Source organism: Ovis aries, chromosome 17, assembly GCF_016772045.2.
Source record: "Ovis aries strain OAR_USU_Benz2616 breed Rambouillet chromosome 17, ARS-UI_Ramb_v3.0, whole genome shotgun sequence".
Taxonomy (NCBI): domain Eukaryota; kingdom Metazoa; phylum Chordata; class Mammalia; order Artiodactyla; family Bovidae; genus Ovis; species Ovis aries.
This window is the reverse complement of record NC_056070.1, coordinates 4,739,315-4,760,632: the sequence shown is the minus strand read 5'-3', so window position 1 is coordinate 4,760,632 and position 21,318 is coordinate 4,739,315. Positions and strand designations below refer to the sequence as shown.

At 48.1% G+C, this 21,318-nt stretch overlaps 2 long non-coding RNA genes across 2 annotated transcripts in view; one reads left to right on the top strand and one right to left on the bottom strand.

The window, feature by feature from the left end:
- Nucleotides 1-11,608, bottom strand: part of LOC121816911 (uncharacterized) — a 47,901-nt gene extending 36,293 nt beyond the window's left edge. The window contains exon 1 of the long non-coding RNA XR_009596979.1: nucleotides 7,322-11,608. This is a non-coding gene — a long non-coding RNA (uncharacterized LOC121816911). The remainder of the gene's footprint in view (nucleotides 1-7,321) is intronic.
- Nucleotides 11,609-12,862: 1,254 nt separating this feature from the next.
- On the top strand, nucleotides 12,863-15,933 carry LOC121816894 (uncharacterized). The gene is made up of 2 exons (XR_006056608.1): nucleotides 12,863-13,242; nucleotides 15,337-15,933. It is a non-coding gene; the product is annotated as an uncharacterized LOC121816894 (long non-coding RNA).
- Nucleotides 15,934-21,318: the final 5,385 nt, after the last annotated feature.

The window sequence follows — 21,318 nt, the reverse complement described above, 5'->3', positions numbered from 1 at the left end:
GGGAATTTTCTGGAGTCCTGCACCTCTGTTCTGAGCTCATTCACCAAGCCCATCAATGTTATCTAAGGGGGCAGAGACGACATGCAGCCGTATTTGTAAAGGGCTTGAAACGGAATTAAATAAAAATTCTTAACAGATGGGCCAGTTTGAACCAAATGCAAATTAATGGCAACACAAAGAAAGAGGTCTGTCCAGACCTTCCTCTCCTCCTGGATTTCAAAGATCCAACCAGGGCGGAGGCAAGAGGGATCCTCCCAAGGGGTCCAAGGGAGGTGGCAGCATCTCGCTGGGGCGGTGAAACAGAATGAGTCAGAGGCTAAGCCCAAACCCAAGAAGAGTTGACACTGGCTGAGTCCCAAGGGCAGAAGCTGTGCCAGAAAGGGCCTGTGAGGCCCGGGGTCGGGACAGGGGAGCTGGCGGAGGGGAGCCCAGGATAGTCACTGCCCCAAATTGGAAGCAGCCAGGGCTACCATCAGGGGTGCGAAGGGTGAGGGGCCTGCCTCCCTCAAAGCCACCAGCTGAGGGAGGGCAAGCCTTAGAGGAAAAAGCATTGACTGCACGGGCGGTGGGTGTTACATTCAGATGGGAACAGGTCGTGTCCGAGCACCGTAGCACTGGAGCACCGTAGAAAGGGCCCACAGATCCAGAACACTGTGGCCAGCCCAACTCCAGGCCCGCTGATCCCGTGCTGGAGGGCTGGCTCAGGGTCAAGTTCCAGGAGCCCCTGATGCATGTGGAAGGGAAGTGGGCTCGGTGGAAAGGGCACGAGGCGGGAGTGGGTAGCTACGACCAGAAGAAGTCTCACGTTCACTGTGAGCCAAAGGAACCAGGGACATTTCTTTTTTTTTGGAAAAATTTCTAAAATACTCCTCTCAGAGAGAGAGCAAAAAGAAATTTTTTGAACATGCTATTAGGACAAATGTTCATTCTTTTCTCCCTCGGATCACGAAAGTGATAAATATTCATTGTCAGTTTTGGAAAACAAAGTAGGAAGAGAGAAAGACTCACACTCCTATCCCAGAAGACTGCTGTTACTGTTTCCATGTACCTCCTTCCAGGCCTACATACACTTGGAGATAAACTTTTGTTTGTTTGTTTGCCAAACTGGGGTCATATTGTTTGTTTTGTGACCCAATTTTTGCACTTAACTACTTACTGTTTTCTTCTATTTTCTTCAACTCCATTGTAATGGCCACAGAACTTTCCATTGTAGGAACATACCATAATTTATTTAGCAGACCTCTCACTGTCAGATATACCTCAATATAAATCTTGACATATAATCTGGATATTGATCTAGACAAACAAGCCCGAACACTTCAGCTTTGCCCTTAGGAAAGGTCTGAGAAGCCACGTAGCCAGCTCCATGCTCGAGAGGGCCCAGGGGGAGGTACTCAGACGCACAAGCCCCTGGCCCACCCCAGCACCCGCTCAGGCCTCACATCCAGTCCTGGGAGAAGTCCAGGCCTCTGGGCAGTGGTCCCCGACCTGTCCCTCTTCCTCTCTCTATGGCCCCCTCAATGGACCCATTGCCCCTCTTACCACATCCCAGCCTCGCTGTGACTGGCAGATTCCACACCTATAACACCCTCCTCTCAGTGTTCCCGCCATCTCTGTGTTGCCTGAAACCAGGCTGTCCCCCAGGACATCGCCTCCCCGGGAGCCCTTCCCCATTGTCATTTCCAAGTTATTTCTCTCTCTCTTTAAAAAAAAAAAAAAAATTTATTTCAAGGTGTGCCATGCAGTTGCTTCCCTGATGACCCTACAGTAACACATTCACTGCCAATGCAGGAGACACAGGTTAGATCCATAGGGAAGATCCCCTGGAGAAGGGAATGGCTATCCACCCCAGTGTTCTTGCGTGGAGGATTTCATGGACAGAGGAGCCTGGCAGGCTACACACGACTGAATGCCTGAACAGCAACACCACGCTGGGGCATCACGGCCGCCTCTCCTTTTTGTCTTTACCGGCCTCTGACATTCCCCCTCTTCATGAATAATTCTAGCCCTGACTCAGTGACTGCCCCTCAGCTTTTACCCTGTCATCATCCTCAGCGACTTTTACAACCAGGTTGAGGAGCCAACCAGCACCATGGCGGCTAAGTCCTCTGTTAGTCTCCTATTGTAACGAGTTAAACACAAACTGATTCTCTCGCAGTTCCAGAAACCAGAGTCCCAAATCAAGGTACGGACAGGGCCACGGTCTCCCCAAGGGCTCTGGGGGGACCTTCCTTCCCCTTCCAGGCTCCGGCGGCTCCTCTGCTCTGCGGCTGTACCTACGCGTCCGTCTCTTCCCATGGCTCCACCTGTGCGTCCGTCTCCTCTCTTTTTTCTGGTATTGGCACACGTCATGGGTTCACGGCCCACTAGGATGATTCAGGATCCTTAACCAAGTTCCATCTGCAGAGACTTTCAGAATTAGGTCACAGTCACAGTTTCCAGGGCATGAACATATCTTCTGAGTGTGAGTTGCTCAGTCATGTCCGACTCTTTGTGACCTCATGGGCTGTAGCCCGCCAAGCTCCTCTGTTCATGGAATTCTCCAGGTGAGAATGCTGGAGTGGGTTGCCGTGCCCTCCTCCAGGGGATCTTCCCCACCCAGGGACCGAACCCGCATCTCTTAGGTCTCCTGCACTAGCAGGCAGGTTCTTCCCAGCGCCACCTGGGAAGCGTCTTCTGAGGGTTACCATTTAACCTCATCCCATCCCCACTCAACCCCTCCCGTGTCACGGCCACACCACAGACCTGTCACAAGGAGCACGCCTCCCCCTCTAAGACATCAGTCTCCAGACCTCCGCCCCAGCCCCCAGCTCCCATCTGCCCAGCTCTCCTACCAGCCCGAGGACCCCACCCCAAGAGCTTGTTCTCACTGAGGGCCCCACCTTTGTCTACCTTTGTCTATCCTCTGCCTCCTTCATCAGTGTCCTCCTTACCCGCTCAGATGACAGGCTCCATCAGTCCGGCCTCTTGCCAGGAGACCTCCTCCACTCCTGTGCTCATCTCTTCTCTAAGCCATTCTCTTGTGGCAAAAGCCCACCCCTGACTGATTTAAATGTTGACCTTCCACCTGCCTGCCTTTTCACTAGAAAAGACCCTGATGCTGGGAAAGATTGAGGGCAGGAGGAGAAGAGGAAGACAGAGAATAAGACAGGTGGATGTTATCACCAACTCAATGGACATGAGTTTGAGCAAACTCCAGGAGATGGTGAAGGACAGGGAAGCCTGGCGTGCTGCAGTCCATGGGGTCGCAAAGAGTCAGACTCGACTGAGCAACTGAACAGCCTGCTTGCTCTTGAGCAACTGACCCTGACGGGAAAAGCAATCACACGACCCACCAAGCTGACTGTTTTCACTGTGAATTCATGACCCCACACCTCGCGTGGGCACGACTTGGCTGCCCCGTCAGTTTTTGTAGAGTCCACTTTCCCCAGGAGCTGGGAGCACACCTCCCCTCTCTCTCCATGGCCCCCACATGACCTCCTGCCCACCTTCAGTGTCAGCTCATGACCTGCTCCATCCTTAGCTGTCAGATAGAGCCCAGTTCTCCCCCCATCCCCAACTCTGCAAATGCATCCACAACTACACCTGTCTCCCACCTGTCAAAGGCCACCCTTCGCCTGAACTCACCTCAGAGCTCAGCGCTCTGTGACCTGGGCCCAGAACAGCGCCCAGCGCGCAGCAACACCGCATGCTTGCTGGTGAAGCGGGTCGTCCTTCCTGCGTTCCCTCTCTCTCATTCCATCAATCTCTTCCCTCCTAGCTCGTTCTCACTAACGTGCAGATGTGGACTCTCCTTGACTCCTCAAGCCCTCAGCTTTCCCCCCTTTCTCTGCTCCCCTTCATAGCAAAGTCTATGGTCTCCTTCTCCACCAAGTTGTCTACGACATACTGTTACCTCTGCGTCATCACCGACCATTGAGTAGGTAGGTCTTCAGTCCTCTTCAGTCTGGATTCTGGCTCCATCCCTCCCTTGAAACGCCTCTCATCAAGGTCATCAGTGATTTCCATGTTGTCAAATGCAACTTCATCTAATATAACTAATCCTGGGAGGTACAAACACAGCTGCCCGCTTCCTTTCCTTGAATCACTCTCATCTCTTGTTGTGTGCTAAGTCGCTTCAGTCATGTCCAACTCTTTGTGACCCCATGGACGCCAGACTCCTCTGTCCATGGGATTCTCCAGGCAAGAATACTGGAGTTGTTAGGGGAAGCACACTGATTGAGGCCGCCCACCCTGGCCAGGCACCATAGTAACCATCTGAATGAGCTGTTTTACGACAGGAGATCCTGATAAGGAATATGGAACTCATAAGCCACCACCAACCAGAAAAAGGTCTAAAGGAGACACTGCGTGTCCGTCCACTTCCCAGAATCCCTCTCGCTAGCATCCGTCTTGGCTGAGTGATGCATGCGCCACCAGTAAAGACTGAATTACAATGATTGGTCAAAAGACCACCCGGAAACTAATCCTATCACCATAAAACCCAACATTGTGAGCCACGCAGCAGAGCAGTCCTCTTGGGTTTCCTTACCCTACCGCTCTCCACCTGGATGCCCTTTCCCAATAAAATCTCTTGCTTTGTCCGCATGTGTCTCCTCGGACAATTTATTTCCGAGTGTTAGACAAGAGCCCAGTTTTGGGCCCTGGAAGGGGTCCTCCTTCCTGCAAGAGTGGGGTGCCATCCCCTTTTCCAAGGGATCTTCTTTACCCAGGGATAAAACCCGCGTCTCTCAGGCCTCCTGCACTGGCAGGCGGGCTCTTCACCACTCGCGCCACCTGGGCGGCCCCCGTCTCTTGTTGGCCTGACCCAGCAGCCTTCGGTGCTTGCTCCTATCCCACCAGACACTTCCCATCAGTCTCCTTTGCCTGGTCACTCCTCCCTGGCCTCTACATATTCCTTCTCGTTCGTGTCCATCTGTTTCTTTTTCTAGGTATTTTCATCCATAGCTTGAAACCCCATCCATTTACTGATAACATCCAAATCTATTCCTTCGTTTGAATACACCTAACGTCCAGACCCTCACACTCGTCCAAGTACCCGTTTAGTACCTCCTTCAGAGACTTCAGGGGCATCTCAAACTTGACTTCTCCGAAATGATGTCCTCCATTCCCACCCCTCTGTCCAGCCTCTCTCCTCCATCAGGCTCCGGACAATGGTGTCACCATGATGCTAGTGTAGCTCAGGCCCAACCACTAGCATCATCCGGTGGGAATGTTTCTGGAGATAAGATCCGAGAATAGGAAGCGCTGAGTCAAGGTCTTCACAGCACTTCGTAGATGTGTAGAGATCCTTGGCATGTATTCATCACGAATAAGAAATGAGGCTTTGAAGCGCCTGACTTTATCATCTCTGGGGTGAGTTATGGTGACTGTTTTTTAAATAGGTAGTTTCCTTTTCCTGGGGGCTTCCCTGGTGGCTCAGATGGTGAAGAATCTGCCTGCAATGCAGGAGACCTGAATTCCTTGGCTGGGTTACCCACTCGAGTATCCTTGCTTGGAGAATTCCATGGACCGTAGAGCCTGGCGGACTACAATCCATGGGGTCATAAAGAGTCAGACACGACTGACAACTAACACATTCCCTTTTTTCACTTTTTCTTTACCTGGAACTCTTCCTGTCTCTGAAGCATTGGGTGAATTCACTAGGGTTCTTAGATGTGAAAGATGGACACCAAATCGGCTGACTCAAGTAGGGAAAATAAAAAGAACTGGAAGGACCCTGGGTGGCTCACGGAGAGCCACAGAGAGGAATGTAGACTGTGGGGACACGGGCGGCCCACAGCAGACCTCAGTCAGCATCATGACCCAGATCCTGGCTGGGACCGTGCTGCCTGGGCACCCTCTGGACACAGCCGCAGCGCTGCTGCCATCACAGGCATTACCTGAAAAGCAGGCCACTCACCCCTGACGCTTTGCTTCACTTACTCAAGTGTCCAAGCCCGGGTAGATGGACCTGCCTGGCTCAGCGTGGGTCGCTGCCTGTGCCCTGGCTTTCCAGTTGCTGGGTTTCCCACACGAGTCATTTCAGCAGCCTCCCCCAAAACTCAGCAACCTCCAAGGTGCCCGATGCCACAGGCCACAGCGGCTGGTTACAGCCCCTGTCTGAGGCTTTGGAGAGGGAGTGTGACTCGGAGGGTGGAGGATGTGTCACGTAAGGCTTAGTTTACGTCATTTTGGGGTTCTGGCCACACATCTGTTCTCTCTGTCTGCCCATCCATCCTGCTGGCAAGTTCTGCCTTTGGGTGTCAGTGGCCATCTTCATAGTCATGCTGGGCCTCTCCTATGATGTAATAATAATGAACATGCTGCCAATATTCTGTCCCTTTTTTATCAGAGAGGCTGAGAGCACTTTGCAAACCTGAATAAGGGATAAGAAGGCAGTACCCCGCTGTGAAGAAATCAGCAGGAACTTTCCCAGCCAGTTTCTTCCTGCGTTCTCCCTCCGGCCATCAAGAAGAGGGGGCGGGGACCAGACTCCTGTCTTTCAAGCGTTATCTTACCACATGACCGCCACCCTGGCACTTACAGTGGAAACTTGCCGCTTCCATTTCTAACTAGGTATATAATCTACTTTCGTTTTGGCGACTATTCCATATTTTTTTTCCACGAGGCCGGATGATGAGACTTGCCCTGGTTTCTAAGGTCTCATGTTCACCAGCAGTAAGCCAGGCCTCCTTTTAAGACGTGGTGTTTTTTTTTTTTCCAAAGAAGAGGAAAGCAGGCGGGTACTTAGCAAATGTGGCCAAGAGGCCGAAGCTGTTGTTCTGTAGGCCACGGCCCCAGCAACATGGTGGCCGGTAGAAATAACCCATGCCCATGCCCACCCATCCCCCACCCACCCCACGAGTGTCTTTGGCAGCAGAGCCAAGCAAACTGCATTTTTAGCAAGTCCTCAGGTGACAGTTGTGTGCTGTCCTGTGAAAGCCACGCTGGACTAGCAGGGGGACAGGACGGGGAGTCTCAGGCCTGGGCCCATGCACCTCCTGGTTAACTGATGATAAAGTGATGCCCAACAAAGGAGCCCTCGCTGAGGGCACTTCCCATTTATTTCCCAAGTATCTGGTCCTCAGCTATAATGGGCAAAACCTGTGCCAGAACAGAGTCAGATGATTCTTCATTTCAAACCTGCTTTAGCCTCGCTGTTTTTCCTGTCTTCTAAAATAAGGGAGCCAGATAGATGGAGATGGAGAGTCCTCTATTCCAATTTCTTACAATTTATCAAGTGGATGGATTTAGCCATGAATGCTGCCTAGACACCGTTCCGAAGAGTTTTCAGACACACACACACAAAAGTCACAGAAATAATTTAACAGATACTCACATGCCAAACGGATTCCCTGGTGGCTCAGAGGTTAAAGCGTGTGCCTCCAATGCAGGAAACCCGGGTTCGATCCCTGGGTTGGAAAGATCCCCTGGAGAAGGAAATGGCACCCCACTCCAGTATTCTTGCCTGGAGAATCCCATGGAGAGAGGAGCTTGGTAGGCTACAGTCCACGGGGTCGCAAAGAGTCGGCATGACTGAGCGACTTCACTTTCACTTTCACGTGCCAAACAGTAGGGCACACATTTTAACATTCTGCAATATTCCTTCACACATTTTTGGAAGGAAAGAAATTTTGATAAATACACCTGGAGTCCTCACTGCCTCCCACTTATCTCCCTTCCTTCCTTCCTCTCCGGAAGTTACGACTCCGAAACTGGTATGTGTCCTTCACCTATGGGTTTATGCTTTTGATATATATATTTTTTGTTGTTTAGTGTATTTATTTATATACCACACTATTTGGTGTTTCTAGTCCTTTTTTCTTTCCAAGCTTTATTTAAATTATTTTGGCCACACCATGTGGCATGTGGAATTTTATTTCCCTGACCAAAGATTGAATCTGAGCCCCATGTAGTGGAAGCTTGAAGTTGTAACTGCTGGAAAGTCCCATCTGTTCCTTTTTAGGTACAAAAGCCTCTTTTTTTTTTTCTTCTCCTTTATTTTCATTTATTTATTTATTTTTTATTATTCTTTTTACTTTATTTTTACTTTACAATTCTGTATTGGGTACAAAAGGCTCTTGAACCTTTTTTTGTTTCATGTTAGTATTTCCAAGTATATCTACATTAATACGTCTGTTTTGTTCATTGTATCTGATAGATAGCATTCCAGCGTATGCATACTGCCACAATTTACCCAGCAGCCCCCATTGGAAAACCAGTGAGGTTTCCCATTTTCCGTTCCTGCAGTTTCAATGAGAACAAGCTGCTCACGCCTCAAGCGGTGTCTTTTACACTCTCACCAGCGCAGGCTGAGGTTCTGACCTCCCCACATCCCTGTCAACATTTGGTTTTAACATCTTTAACATTTTTGAAAATTCAGTAGGGTATGACATGCTAGGGCCTCGTGATGCTAATTCATGGTTTTTTCATTACCGATGAGGTAGAGCTTCTCCCCCCTTTTTAATGGCCATAAATACTTCCTCTTCGGCAAATTGTTCATTCTGCACCCTTTGCTCGTTTCCCCACTGAATCGCTTGTCTATTTCTTACTGAGCTGTAGAATTTGCTTTGTTTTTCTGGATTCAAGCTTCGTTGGCTACATCATTTTCCCAGTCTGTGACTTAGAACCTGAAATCTGTGTATCAGAGGAAAATGTGAGCCTCTGTCTGGGCCCTCGCATCCTGCTGGTCGAGGAATGATTTTTATAGTAATTTTTAACTTAAAATCCCCTCATCCTGCAGATAGTGTGAAACTGGGTTCACATCTACACTGGACACAAGCTTGGGATTTTGATTTCTCTTAAGTGAAAGTGAAGCCGCTCAGTTGTGTCCGACTCTTTGTGACCCCCTGGACTGCAGCCCACCAGGCTCCTCCATCCATGGGATTCTCCAGGCAAGAATACTAGAGTGAGTTGCCATTTCCTTCTCCAGGAAATCTTCCCAACCCAGGGATCAAACCTGGGTCTCCCGCTTTGGAGCCAAACGCTTTTACCTCTGAGCCACCAGGGAAGCCTGATTTCTCATAAGAGACTTTTAAAAAAATCTCCCTTTATATCTGGAGAAAAACATAATCCAAGAAGATGTAAGCACCCTTATGTTCACTGCAGCACCACTTGCTGCTGCTGCTGCTGCTGCTAAGTTGCTTCAGTCGTGTCCGACTCTGTGCACCCCCATAGACGGCAGCCCACCAGGCTCCCCGGTCCCTGGGATTCTCCAGGCAAGAACGCTGGAGTGGGGTGCCATTTCCTTCTCCGATGCACTACTTACAATAGTCAAGACATGCAAGCAGCCTTGGTGTCCACCAACAGAGGAATGGGTAAAGACGACGGGGGTGCGTGTATACCATGGAACATTACTCAGCCATAAAAATAGGAGATAATGCCATTTCTAGCAACATGGATGGACCTAGAGATTATCACACTAAATGAAGTTAGACAGGGAAAGACAAATATCATATATCACTCATATTGGAATCTAACCTTAAAAAAATGATAAATAAAAATGAACTTATTTACAAAACAGAAATAGACTTACAGATATCAAAAACAAGCTTAAGGTTACCAAAGGGGAAATTTGGGATGAACATACATACACACACTCCTAAGTATAAGAAAGACAACCAATAAGGGTCGACTTACAGAACAGGGAACTCTCCCCAGTAGTCTGTGATAACTTATGTTGTTGCTCTTTAGTGGTGTCCAGCTCTTTTGTGACCCCATAGACTCTAGTCGGCCAGGCTCCTCTGTCCATGGGATTTCCCAGGCAAGAATACTGGAGTGGGTTGCCATTTCCTTCTCCAGAGGATCTTCCCGACCCAGGGATAGGACCCACGTCTCCTGCGAGTCTCCAGCATTGCAGGAGGATTCTTTACCACCGAGCCACAAGGAAGCCCCGTGATAACCTGTAGGAGAAACGAACCTGAAAAAGAGTGAACACGTGCACGCATATAACTGGAACGTTTTGCTGCACACCCGAAACCAACACCACATCGTAAACCAATATGCTCCAATAAAATCAGAGTTAAAAAATCTGCCCGGGCAGATGTGGTTCCTTGCCATTACCAGGGCTCCTGGGTTGTTTTCCTAATCTCTATATAGAGGCTGCCCTCCAGGGCCCCCATTTAACGCTGGGTCTCAGTAATCCTGTGCATACCCACATGTGGCCCTTATCCCTGTTTGAGTATCAAGCCCTCCAGCCCTGAGGGTTTGATATCCCCTGGCCCTCTCCTGTTTCTAGCGCACTCACCAATCCAGCTCCAGCTCCAAGCTCCCTTCCTATTTCTAGCACCTGTTATAGTTGCTATGTTACAGTTTAGCTAGCATTTCCCTGAGGTCTAGTTTTAGGAGGGGACAGAAGTGTACCAGCGTTGGCCTGTATCAGTTCATAAGAACCAACGACTAAATTTTTAGGAATTATATGAGCCAGTTGCTAAACACAGCCATTATTAAAAACTAAATTATAGAAACCCATAATTAAATACATTACAATAAAACACAGGCGATAAAAACTCAAAACTCGTCGCCTGTAAGGGATTGGACTATACTTCCACTGTTCTCTATGCTCTTGCTGCCATTTCCGTCTCCTGTATCTGTGTCGGATTTCTGTGTGATGAACATCTTAGCAGTTCTTCCCAGTTCTGCATTCAGTGACATCACGGCAGAGGCTTGAAACTGGCTGCAGTGGGAGAACCTTTTATATCATACAAACCTGCCAATACCACAAATCAGGGCTTGATTTATCATTTGTTAACCATCAAGTTCAAAGGTTGACAGACTTGTTCCCTAAAGGGTCAGACGGTAAATATTTTCAGCTCTGTGGGCCACACAGTTTCTGTTGTAACTATTCACCTCTGCTCTTGCAGTGTGAAAGCAGCCACAGCTACCATGGAAACAAACGCATGTGGCTGTTTTCCAATAAAACTTTATTTACAAAACAGGCTTCAAGCCAGATCTGGCCCCCGGGCCGCAGTCTGACAATCCCTGGTCTAGAGCTAAGAGTGTTAGTTGCTCAGTCGTGTCCGACTCTTTGCGACCACGTGGTCTGTCCATGGAATTCTCCAGGCAAGAATACTAGAGTGGGTTGCCGTTCCCTTCTCCAGGGCATCTTCCTGAGTTGGGGGTGGAAGCCGGGTCTCCTGCATTGCAGGAGGACTCTTTATTATCTGAGCTACCAGGGAAACCCTAGAACCAAGAAGATGATGAGAAAATGTTAATAATGCAGATTAAACTGTGATTCATGCGGTCGCAAAAAGTCGGACACGACTGAGCGACTGAACTGCACTGAACCTTAAAAATATGTCAAGTCTAGTGCTGAGGCTGAGAGAGGTTTCACTTTGATCAACATAATCTGCATAAGCAAGAGAAATAGTTTAACAGTGAGTCACAGACCAAATGTTATAACAGTAAATCTATCAGGAAATGAGTTAGCAGATTAAAATGCAACTCCATTTGTCAAATCATGGTTGGACGGCAAACAGAGATTGGACTGCAAAACTCAACAAGCGCGCTCTGGGAGAGTCAGGAGGTGATATGAAACCTACCACAAAGAGTATTATATATTTAACTGTTATTTGTAAATATAATAATTTAAATATAAATTATGTAAATATATAATTTGTAAATAATTTGTAAATTATATGTTATATACATCCTCGAAGGGGATTTCCTGGTGATGCTAATGGTAAAGAACCCACCTGCCAATGCAGAAGACATGAGACTCGGGTTCCACCCCTGATTTGGGAAGACCCCCCCAGAGGAGCGCATGGCAACCCACTGTTGTATTCTCACCTGGAGAATCCCATGGACAGGGGAGCCCGGCAGGCTACAGCCCATAGGGTTGCAAAGAGTTGGACACGACTGAAAGGACTCAGCACCCAGGCATACATCTTTTAAATCAAGAAAATGTGTAATAAGCTTATATATACACACAGCATTTTCGGAAGAGCTGGTTGTTCAACATTTTCCAGCACATTATTGGGGAGAGGGCATCTCATCTCAGTCTGCCATGCTGTCAAACTGCTCTCCAGATTCTGTTGACTTAAAATTCCATATCAATCTAATTCCTACAGCTAAAATGTAAGTCTTTAGACTTTAAATAGGTGGGTATTTTAAATATTGTGCCTTATTTGGGAAATCTCTATCTCAAATCGAGTTTCTTTCCTTTGTGGCTCATACTGTGTGGACTACCTGAGCTGTATTCTCCTGAGCCAGACGTGGGAATGAAAATAGCATGGAGATGGAAACTTCCAGGAGATGTCCTCCGCCCACCGTATGGAATGGCTAAATGCCAAGAAACACTCACCTCCCATGTTCTGTCAGCACATGGACAGCAAACGGGGGTGTCTTGGAGATGATGTTGTACAGACGGGCTCAGCAACACAAGGTGCGGCTGAAGGGTATTTTCTACTTTGAGACATACTGGGTTTTATAAAGCATCACTCTGGACAAATATGCTTTTCTAGTTTGTAATCTAAAATTTCACAGTATGCTAATCTTGTGATAATTACAAAGGAAATTTTTCTCTATTTCCCCTTGGTTTTCCAAGTTCAACTTGGAAACATGGGCAAGAGAAAGGAGACGACCAGGGACTTTTCCTTGACTTGGTTTTTGCAAGTTAAAGTGGTTAAAGTGTCAGCCTGATATGGGCACTATTACAGCTCGCAGTCTATGTAAGTGTGTGTGTGCACGTCCAGTCGTCTCCAGCACTTTGTGACCCCATGGACTATAGCCCACTTCTGTCCACGGAACTTTCCAAGCAAGAATACTGGAGTGGGTTACCAGTGGCTACTCCAGGGGTTCTTCCTGACCCAGGGATCAAAGCTGTGTCTCTTGTGTCTCCTGCACTGCCAGGCAGATTCTTTACCACTGCGCCTCCTGGGAAGCCCATGTCACATTCTACTAAAGAAGAAATTGCGCAAACCTGAAGTGGCCCCTGCCTCACCAAGCTTTGACTCTGAGTCAAGTTTAAAGATGAAGTCATTGAAAAAGCATGACATTTTGACCCAAGATTCACTGCATTTCCTTATGGCCAAATAGCAAGTGAATCTGGCATTTCTTCATGAAGATGTAATCTCGAGCCCTAGGCCAAACATTCCTTGAGGACTGGGATTAGCTCCTGATGCAGTCAGCACCCAAGAAATGCTTTTAGGGTAAAGGAAAGAATGAACAACAGACAAGCCCAGAGAACTGGAACCTTCCACATCAAGATGCTTGGCTTGAACTCCCACTCCCAAGGAAGTGACTCATCGCTGCTATCTGATGGTGAGTAAGGCAAGCGTGCGTTTCTGCTAGCATGTTATATAGAAGAGCTGTGCTCATTGCCGTGGCATGACGTGGGCTTGGGTAAATTCAATATTTAACACAAATACACAGGCTCCTGCCGTCTTAGATGCTGGGTTCTCTGGGCATCAAGGGTTTGTCAGGGAACCTGAATTCCTCTCTTCTTTGGTCTTAGAGGCTCTGGCAGAATTTCAGAAGCAGAAACTTCCTCACTGAGCAAACGTTTGTTGGGCGCTTGCTGTGTGCAGTAGGTGTAGTGAAAGCTGAGCCCTGAGGATCCAAGGATGAAACAGAGTCAGGAGAATAAACATGGTTACAACCCAGAACTGACAGGGTCACAAGGGCAGGCGATGGACGCTGGTTCCCCAGAGGGTTTGGACACGATCATGGCCTGGGGCCTGGGAGCACCTTTGCAGAGGAGGTGAAGAGTTGCAGGAAAATGTTCGGATTTGTTAAGGTTTTGAACCAAAAGCTCTCTTTCCCTCTGTTTTCATGTGGGTTTAGGGCATTTGGTGAGTGTTGGAGTCAGATGTGATAGTTCATTTTACATTAACTTGGCTAGGCCATGGAACTAATGGTGCCCAGTTGTTTGGTCAAATACCAGTCTGGATGTTGCTGTGAAGGTATTTTTTTAGATGTGATTAACATTCAAATCAATTGACTTGGTGACAAGCAGATTATCTTCCGCAACATGGGTAGGCCTCATATAATCAGTTGAATGTCTTAAGGAAAAAGCAAAACAGAAATTAAGGTCTCCTGAAGAGGACAGACTGCTGCCTCCAGGTGGCAGCAAAGAAATTCTGCCACCGACCAATTGTAAAGCAATTGTCCTCCAATTTAAAAAAAGTCATAAAAAGAAATTTTGCCTCAGACTCACGACTGCATTCTCAGCTTCCATTGGAGTGTCCAGCCTGCTGGCCTGCTCTGCAGTTCTAGGCTTCCCAGGTGGTGCCAATGGTAAAGAACCCGCCTGCCAAGGCAGGAGGTGCAGGTTCGATCCCAGGGTTGGGAAGATCCCCTGGAGGAGGGCACGGCCACCCTCTCCTGCGTTCTTGCGTGGATAATTCCATGGACAGAGGAGCCTGGCAGGCTACAGTCCATGGGGTCACACAGAGTCGGACAGGACTGAAGTGATCAGCATGCATGCAGCGTCCACAGCGGGACGGCCAGTTTCCCAAAATGAATCTCCTTCTGTATATACACATCCTTCTGTATATGTGCCCGCCCTGTGACCCTGTCAGTTCTGGGCTGTAACCATGTTTATTCTTCTGACTCTGTTTCATCCTTGGATCCTCAGGGCTCAGCTTTCACTGCACCTACTGCACACAGCAAGCGCCCACTTAACTCAGGGGGTTGGTAGGCATGGGGTCCTGGCCACATGCCTTCAAAAAAGACCACATAATACACTGTCACTGGGGAGGAAGTCAGCCCAGCTCTGCCTCTCTGTGTCTTAGCTCCTGCTGGCCCATAAACTCCAGGGTGTAATCAGGTCCCAGGGCACCCTGGCAGCTTGTGCAGCGTCTGGTCCTAAGACCCCAGTCCTCCCCCGCCGTGGCCCTCCTCCCCAGCTCTGCTCCTTTGTCCAGTCCCAGACTGCTGCTTGGAGCTCCTGTCAGCCCTGCCCCGAGTGTTTCCACTGGCATATGGCATTGCCTCATCGTTCCAGGGTCCCTTAGTAGGGAGATCCACAGAACAGACTGTGGTTTGCCTGTGTAGGTTTGCATTTTGAGTCTCAGGAGAAATGTAAGACCCTAGATGTTAGTGTCTCTCCCATTACCAAGGGCATCGGGCCAACCACTTGTCACAGTACGTTTTAATTAACTGTGGTTTCCCCACAACCCACTCCTGGCTGAAGGAAATAAATCTTAATAAATCTTGATCACTGTCTTTAGTGTCCGGCACAATGCCAGAATATAAGAAATGCTCAATAAATGCTTGTAAAATATCAATAATAGATGGGGACAAAGCCAGTGCTGAATACACGTCAGACCCTGTTCTACGTACACAAGATGTGCTCATTTAATCCTCACCGCAAAGTCTTACCTGGTGTGTGTTACTATCATTCCCACTTCACAGAGACGGAAACTGAAGCACACGGAGGAAGACGATTTTCCTAAAGCCACATAGAAGGGGCAGAGTCAAGACTCCACCCATGATCCAGAGCCACACCCCCAACAATGAGCTGCTGATGGAAACCCTGTGAAGTCTGAACCTACCTTGATGCTGCTGGAAGTCCCCTCTCTCCTGCCTCCCCTCCGCTCAACTTCCAGGATTAGAACTGGAAGAACCTGATCGTCCTGAGCGCTATTCTGGAAGGAACTCCCAGGAGTTCCCCAGGGGAGAGTTAGGGACCAGGTGCTGGCCTACTGCATGGCTCTGAGGCTCAGTTTCCTTATTTGTAAAATCACCGACTTGGAAGGAAGGACCTCTGGGGTGCCTTGGCTGCTTGTCAGCTCCCTGGGGCTCTTCTGCCCGTCAAGTCCCCGAGGCAGAGTGGCTTCTCCAACCTCAGTCCCTCCACAGTCCCTCTGGGGTGATTTCCGTAGCCCTTTGGAAGCTGTCAATCCCTCTGAGAAGTCAATGAAAGTTTAAGCTAATCCTCTGAAGAAAACAATGCACATTTTTATTTCTTTAACTTCTTTTAAGTAAAACTGATTTCCAAGGTTGTATTAATTTCTGCTGTACAGCAAAGTGACTCAGTTATACCTGTTGTTAGTCATTCATTCATGCCCCAGTCTTTTGAGAGCCCATGGACTGTAGCCCACCAGGCTCTTCTGCCCATGGGATTTTCCCTGCAAGAATACTGGAGTGGGTTGCCAGGCCCTCCTCCAGGGAACCTTCTTGACGCATGACATGAACCCAGGGCTTCTACGTGCAGGCAGATTCGTTCCCATCTGAGCCACCAGGAAAGCCCATATGTATATTCTTTTTCACAGCCTTCTCCATTATGCTTTATCACAGGATATTGAGCACAGCTCCCTGTGCTACGCAGCGGGACCTTGTTGTCTATCCGTTCAGTATACGTAGTTTGCCTCTGCTAATCCCAAACCCCCAACACGCCTCCCTCCAGCTCCCTCCCCCTTGGCAACCGCAAGTCTCTTCTCTGTGAATCTATTTTTGTTTGGTAGATGGGTTCATTTGTGTCATAGGTTAGGTTCCACATACAAGTGATATCACACAGTATTCATCTTTCTCTGACTTCACTTAATATGACAGCCTCCAGGTCCATTCATGTTGCTGCGAATGGTATTATTCTGGTTTTTCTCCTGGCTGAGTAGTATTCCACTGTGTCTGTATATACCATATCTCCTTTACCCATTCATCTGTCAAGGGACATTTCTATGTCTTGGCTGTTCTGAATAGACAGTGCCCATTTTTGTAACCGCACCTCTCAAATATGACTTCAAGATATCTCAGACCCTGTCCATCCATAAGGCCCTAGGATAAAAACCTCCTGTACTAGCAGATGAGCAGGAAGTCACTGAAGTTGAAAACAGCACGGTCAGAGGATGTGCCCGGAGGGAAGGGCGACCCTGGCTGAATGCGCTTCGGGGCTGCAGGTGGGGGTAGGAGGGCTGCCTGCACTCATCCAGAGAGGGAATCGAGCGGGACAAAGAAAGGAAGCCGCAGAGGGCTGCGCCGCCTGGCTCTCCTAGAGACACTCCGGGAAGGGGCGAGCCCTTTCCAGTTGGCACATAATCAACAAGGACCTACCAGATAGCACAGGGGGCTCTACTCAGCATTCTGCAGTAACCTATGTGGGAAAAGAACCTGAAAAGGAATAGAGATTTTTTTTTTTTGAAGGGTTAGTCATTCAGTCATGTCTGACTCTTTGCGAACGCATGGACTATAGCCCACCAGGCTCCTCTGTCCATGGGATTCTCCAGGCTAGAATACCGGAGTGGGTTGCCATTCCCTTCTCCAGGGGATCTTCCCAACCCAGGAATCAAACCTGGGTCTCCGGCACTGCAGGCAGTTTCTTTATCATCTGAGCCAACACATATAGAGACTTCCCCTATGGCTCAGCGACTTAGCAGCAGCAGCAGCGTGGCTCAGCCGTAAGAATCTGCCTTCAGTGCAGGAGACGTGAATTTGATCCCTGGGTCAGGAAGCTCCCCTGCAGGAGGAAATGGCAACCCACTCCAGTATTCATGCCTGGAAAATGCTATGGATGGAGAAGCCTTGTGATCCAGGGGATCTGAAAAGAGTGGGACATGACTGAGCAACTAAACAACAGCCACATATATGTGTGTGTGTGTGTATTTATATATATTCAACATACATGCACAACTGAATCACTTTGCTATACACCTGAGACTAATACAACTTTGTAAATCAAGTATACGCCAATATAAAATAAAAGTTGAACAATAAGAAGACTGCACAGGCCCCTCTCCTGATCAGTTTATCGCATGAGGGAAAAAGACCGCCGACAGCAACAGCTCCCCCTCCTCCCCAGATGCACCTGGCCTTCTCCAGATCCGTCCCAGCTTGCGTGATGCATGCATGCTGCTGGCTTTAGCTATGAAAGCTCTTGTTGTTAAGAGCAAACTCACTTAGTGCAATACCTTAAGGTCCCTTAGGCCAAGAGATAGCCGTTTAGATAAAGCTCCAAGGCTCTCAAAGCTTTTAACTTAATTGCTTCTAAAAAAGGCATGCTGAAGTTCAAGGTAATTCTTTCACACAGACCTTAAGAAAATGCTGTAGCCGAATCCTTCTCAAACACTATAAGCTTCCGATTGTCCGTTTCTTGTTCTGGGTCTTTATCCTGGATTCTGTAATGTATTGCTATAGCTTATGCAAAGGAACTTATTTGGCTAGCAGAGACTACTTACCCATTGCCCCCAATAACTCAGCTCATCAGCTCTTCCAAACTGTCTTTTGTCCTTGGGGGGACAAATAACCCATCTTTCTGGAGCAGCAAAATCTGCTTCTTTGTAGATTCAAGCACTCCTGTTTGCTGTAGAAGAGAGCATGCACGGGAGACCTCAGAAACTAATGTCAATATTAGAAGCTTAAAGACCTGTAAGTAAACAAGGGGCTGGCTTTCCATTTGTGTGTTTGCTTTGAGTTGCTTGCTCTGAAATATTCCTCTCTTTGTGTTTGCTGAGGAATGGTTATTGTTTTCTTAAAAACAGACAGTGAAAGTTGCTCTAAGTTTTTAAGAGCATAATTATTTGCGCAAAGCTATTCATGTGGATGGGATGTGTGTTCAGTGATAAGCCAGAACAAAGCCAGGGGTAACATGAGGCTTGCCTGGGAAGCACTAAGTGTCTGACCAATATCTTACCAAAGAGGGTACCTAGAGTTCTCTCCCACCAAATACATGATTCATGTTTAAATGTATTGGTTTTGGGTTCAGCAAAGCCTGAGTGCATTTCATTCTGGGAAAGCACAAGTCAGGCAAGATCGGCTGTTGAATTAGTAGGTATTACGAGCATGGAACTTTTTATACTAAGCAAACCATATCATTTTCTTAAACCAGATATTTTCTAGTTTACTTTTTATGCTGCAGAATTCAGCCTGTCTGCAACAAGTTGTGACCTAGTTCCAGGCTGTTTGTGGAGGTTAGGGGAGGCAGCATTAAATACTGAGGCTCTCTTGTGTTTTAAAAACGTACCCTTTTGTTCTCAATCCTCTGGGTGGACTGGGTCTGTTTTGTTTATAGCTGCTCGCCGTTTGTCCTTGGAGTGGCTCCTTTGAGTTCTGGGGAACAAGTGCCCTCTTCTGGACATTCCACTAATTGCAAATTCAGGAAGCAGCTGCCTATTGAGCAAACAGGGCCTTCCCTGAATTTACTTGGTAGAGAACACAAAAGAAATTAAATAGGTCCTGTGTAGTCAAAGGGTCTGCTTTTATCTTAGAAGATAAGACATCTTGCCTTGTAATTTTCAAAGTGACTTTGAGGGACAAGAAGACACCTTACTTAAATAGCTTTTCCTTAAAAGTTATAACCTCAACAAGCACATGAAAAGAAGCTCAACATCACTAATTATTAAAGAAATGCAAATCAAAACTACAATGGGGTATCACCTCACACGGGTCAGAATGGCCGTCATCGAAAACTCTGTAAGTGATAAATGCTGGAGAGGGTCCGGAGAAAAAGGAGTCCTCCCTCGCACCCTGTTGGTGAGAATGTAAATTGGTACAGCCGCTGTGGGGAACAGTATGGACGTTCCTAAAACACTAAAAACAGAGCTACCATATGATCCTGCAATCCCATTGCTGGGCATCTATTCAGAAAAGATGAAAACGCTGACTGTAAAAGATACACGCACCCCAGTGTTCATAGCAGCACTGTTTACAATAGCCAAGACAGGGAAGCAACCTAAACACCCACCAACAGAAGAATGGATAAAGACGTCCTGACACATGTATACAGCGGAGTATTGCTCAGCCACAAAAGAGGATGAAATAAGTCCACTCACAGCAACACGGATGGACCTAGGGAATAATCAGACCAAGTGAAGAGAGTCAGACAGAAGACAAGCATCATGTATAGCTTGCTGCTGCTGCTGCTAAGTCGCTTCAGTCGTGTCCGACTCTGTGCGACCCCATGGACGGCAGCCCACCAGGCTCCGCCGTCCCTGGGATTCTCCAGGCAAGAACACTGGAGCGGGTTGCCATTTCTTTCTCCAATGCATGAAAGTGAAAAGTGAAAGTGAAGTCATTCAGTCATATCTGACTCTTAGAGACCCCATGGACTGCAGCCCACCAGGCTCCTCCGTCCATGGGATTTTCCGGGCAAGAGTACTGAAGTGGGTTGCCATTGCCTTCTCCATGTATTGCTTATATGTGGAATGTAAGAAAAATTATACAAATGAACATATTTACAAAACAGAAACAGACTCACAGACATACAAAAAGCTACACTTCCAAAAGCAAAAACTAGAAGTTTTAAAATTAAAGCAAAAATATTTAAAAACCTGATGTCCAGGCCAAACCCTAGAATTATTACATCAGTGCCGCTGGGGAGAAACCTAGGTATTTGTACTCACTTGCAGTCCCGAGTGATTGCAGTGTGCAGCCAAGTTTTATTCACTCACTAATAAATACTCCTTTTAACTTGAAAAAAAAAGTTTTATTGTTATGCATCAATATGGGTCATTGATTTAAAATTAGGGCTTCCCTGGTAGCTCAGCTGGCAAAGAATCCACCTATGATGCACGAGACCTGGGTTCGATTCCTGAGTTGGGAAGATTCCCTGCAGAAGGGAAAGGCTACCCACTGCAGTAGTCGTGCCTGGAGAAGTCCATGGACAGAGGAGCCTGGAAGGCTACAGTCCATGTGGTAGCAAAGAGCTGGACACCACCGAGCGACTTTCACTTCACTGCATGGGCCACTGATTTAAATTAAGCTGCTTGGGGAAGTGGGTACTGTATACACTTTCAAAGCTTGGTTTCTCTGTTTTGATTGAGATACTGTCTTAAGAGTTTCGGTATTTGGGGCTTCCCTGGTACCTCAGTGGTAAAGAGTCCTCTTTAGCAGGAGACACGGGTTCGATTCCTCTGGGAAGATCGCGCATGCTATGGAGCAGTGGGATCCGCAAGCCTGAGCGCCCCCACGCCTGAGCGCCCCCACGCCTGTGCGCCCCCACGCCTGAGCGCCCCCATGCCTGTGCGCCCCCATGCCTGTGCGCCCCCACGCCTGAGCCCTTGCGCTAGAGCCGGAGCTCGGCAACGAGAGAAGCCACGCACGAGAGGCCAGGGCACCGCAGCTAGAGAGGAGCGCCACTCGGCACAGCTGGAGAACAGCCCAGACAGCAGCAAAGGCCCAGCGCAGCCAAAAAATAAAAAGTTAAAAATTTTAAAATCTTTAAAAATAGTTGTTTCACTCTCACAAAGTATGAGACCTATGTGTGTGTGTGCGAAGTTGCTTCTTTGCAAACCCATGGACTGTAGTCTGCCAGGCTCCTCGGTCCATGGGATTCTCCAGGCAAGAGTACTGGAGTGGGTTGCCATTTCCTTCTCCAGGGGATCTTCCCAACCCAGGGATCGAACCCGGGTCTCCTGCATTCCAGGCAGATTCTTTAGCACTGGGCCACTAGGGAAGCCCCAC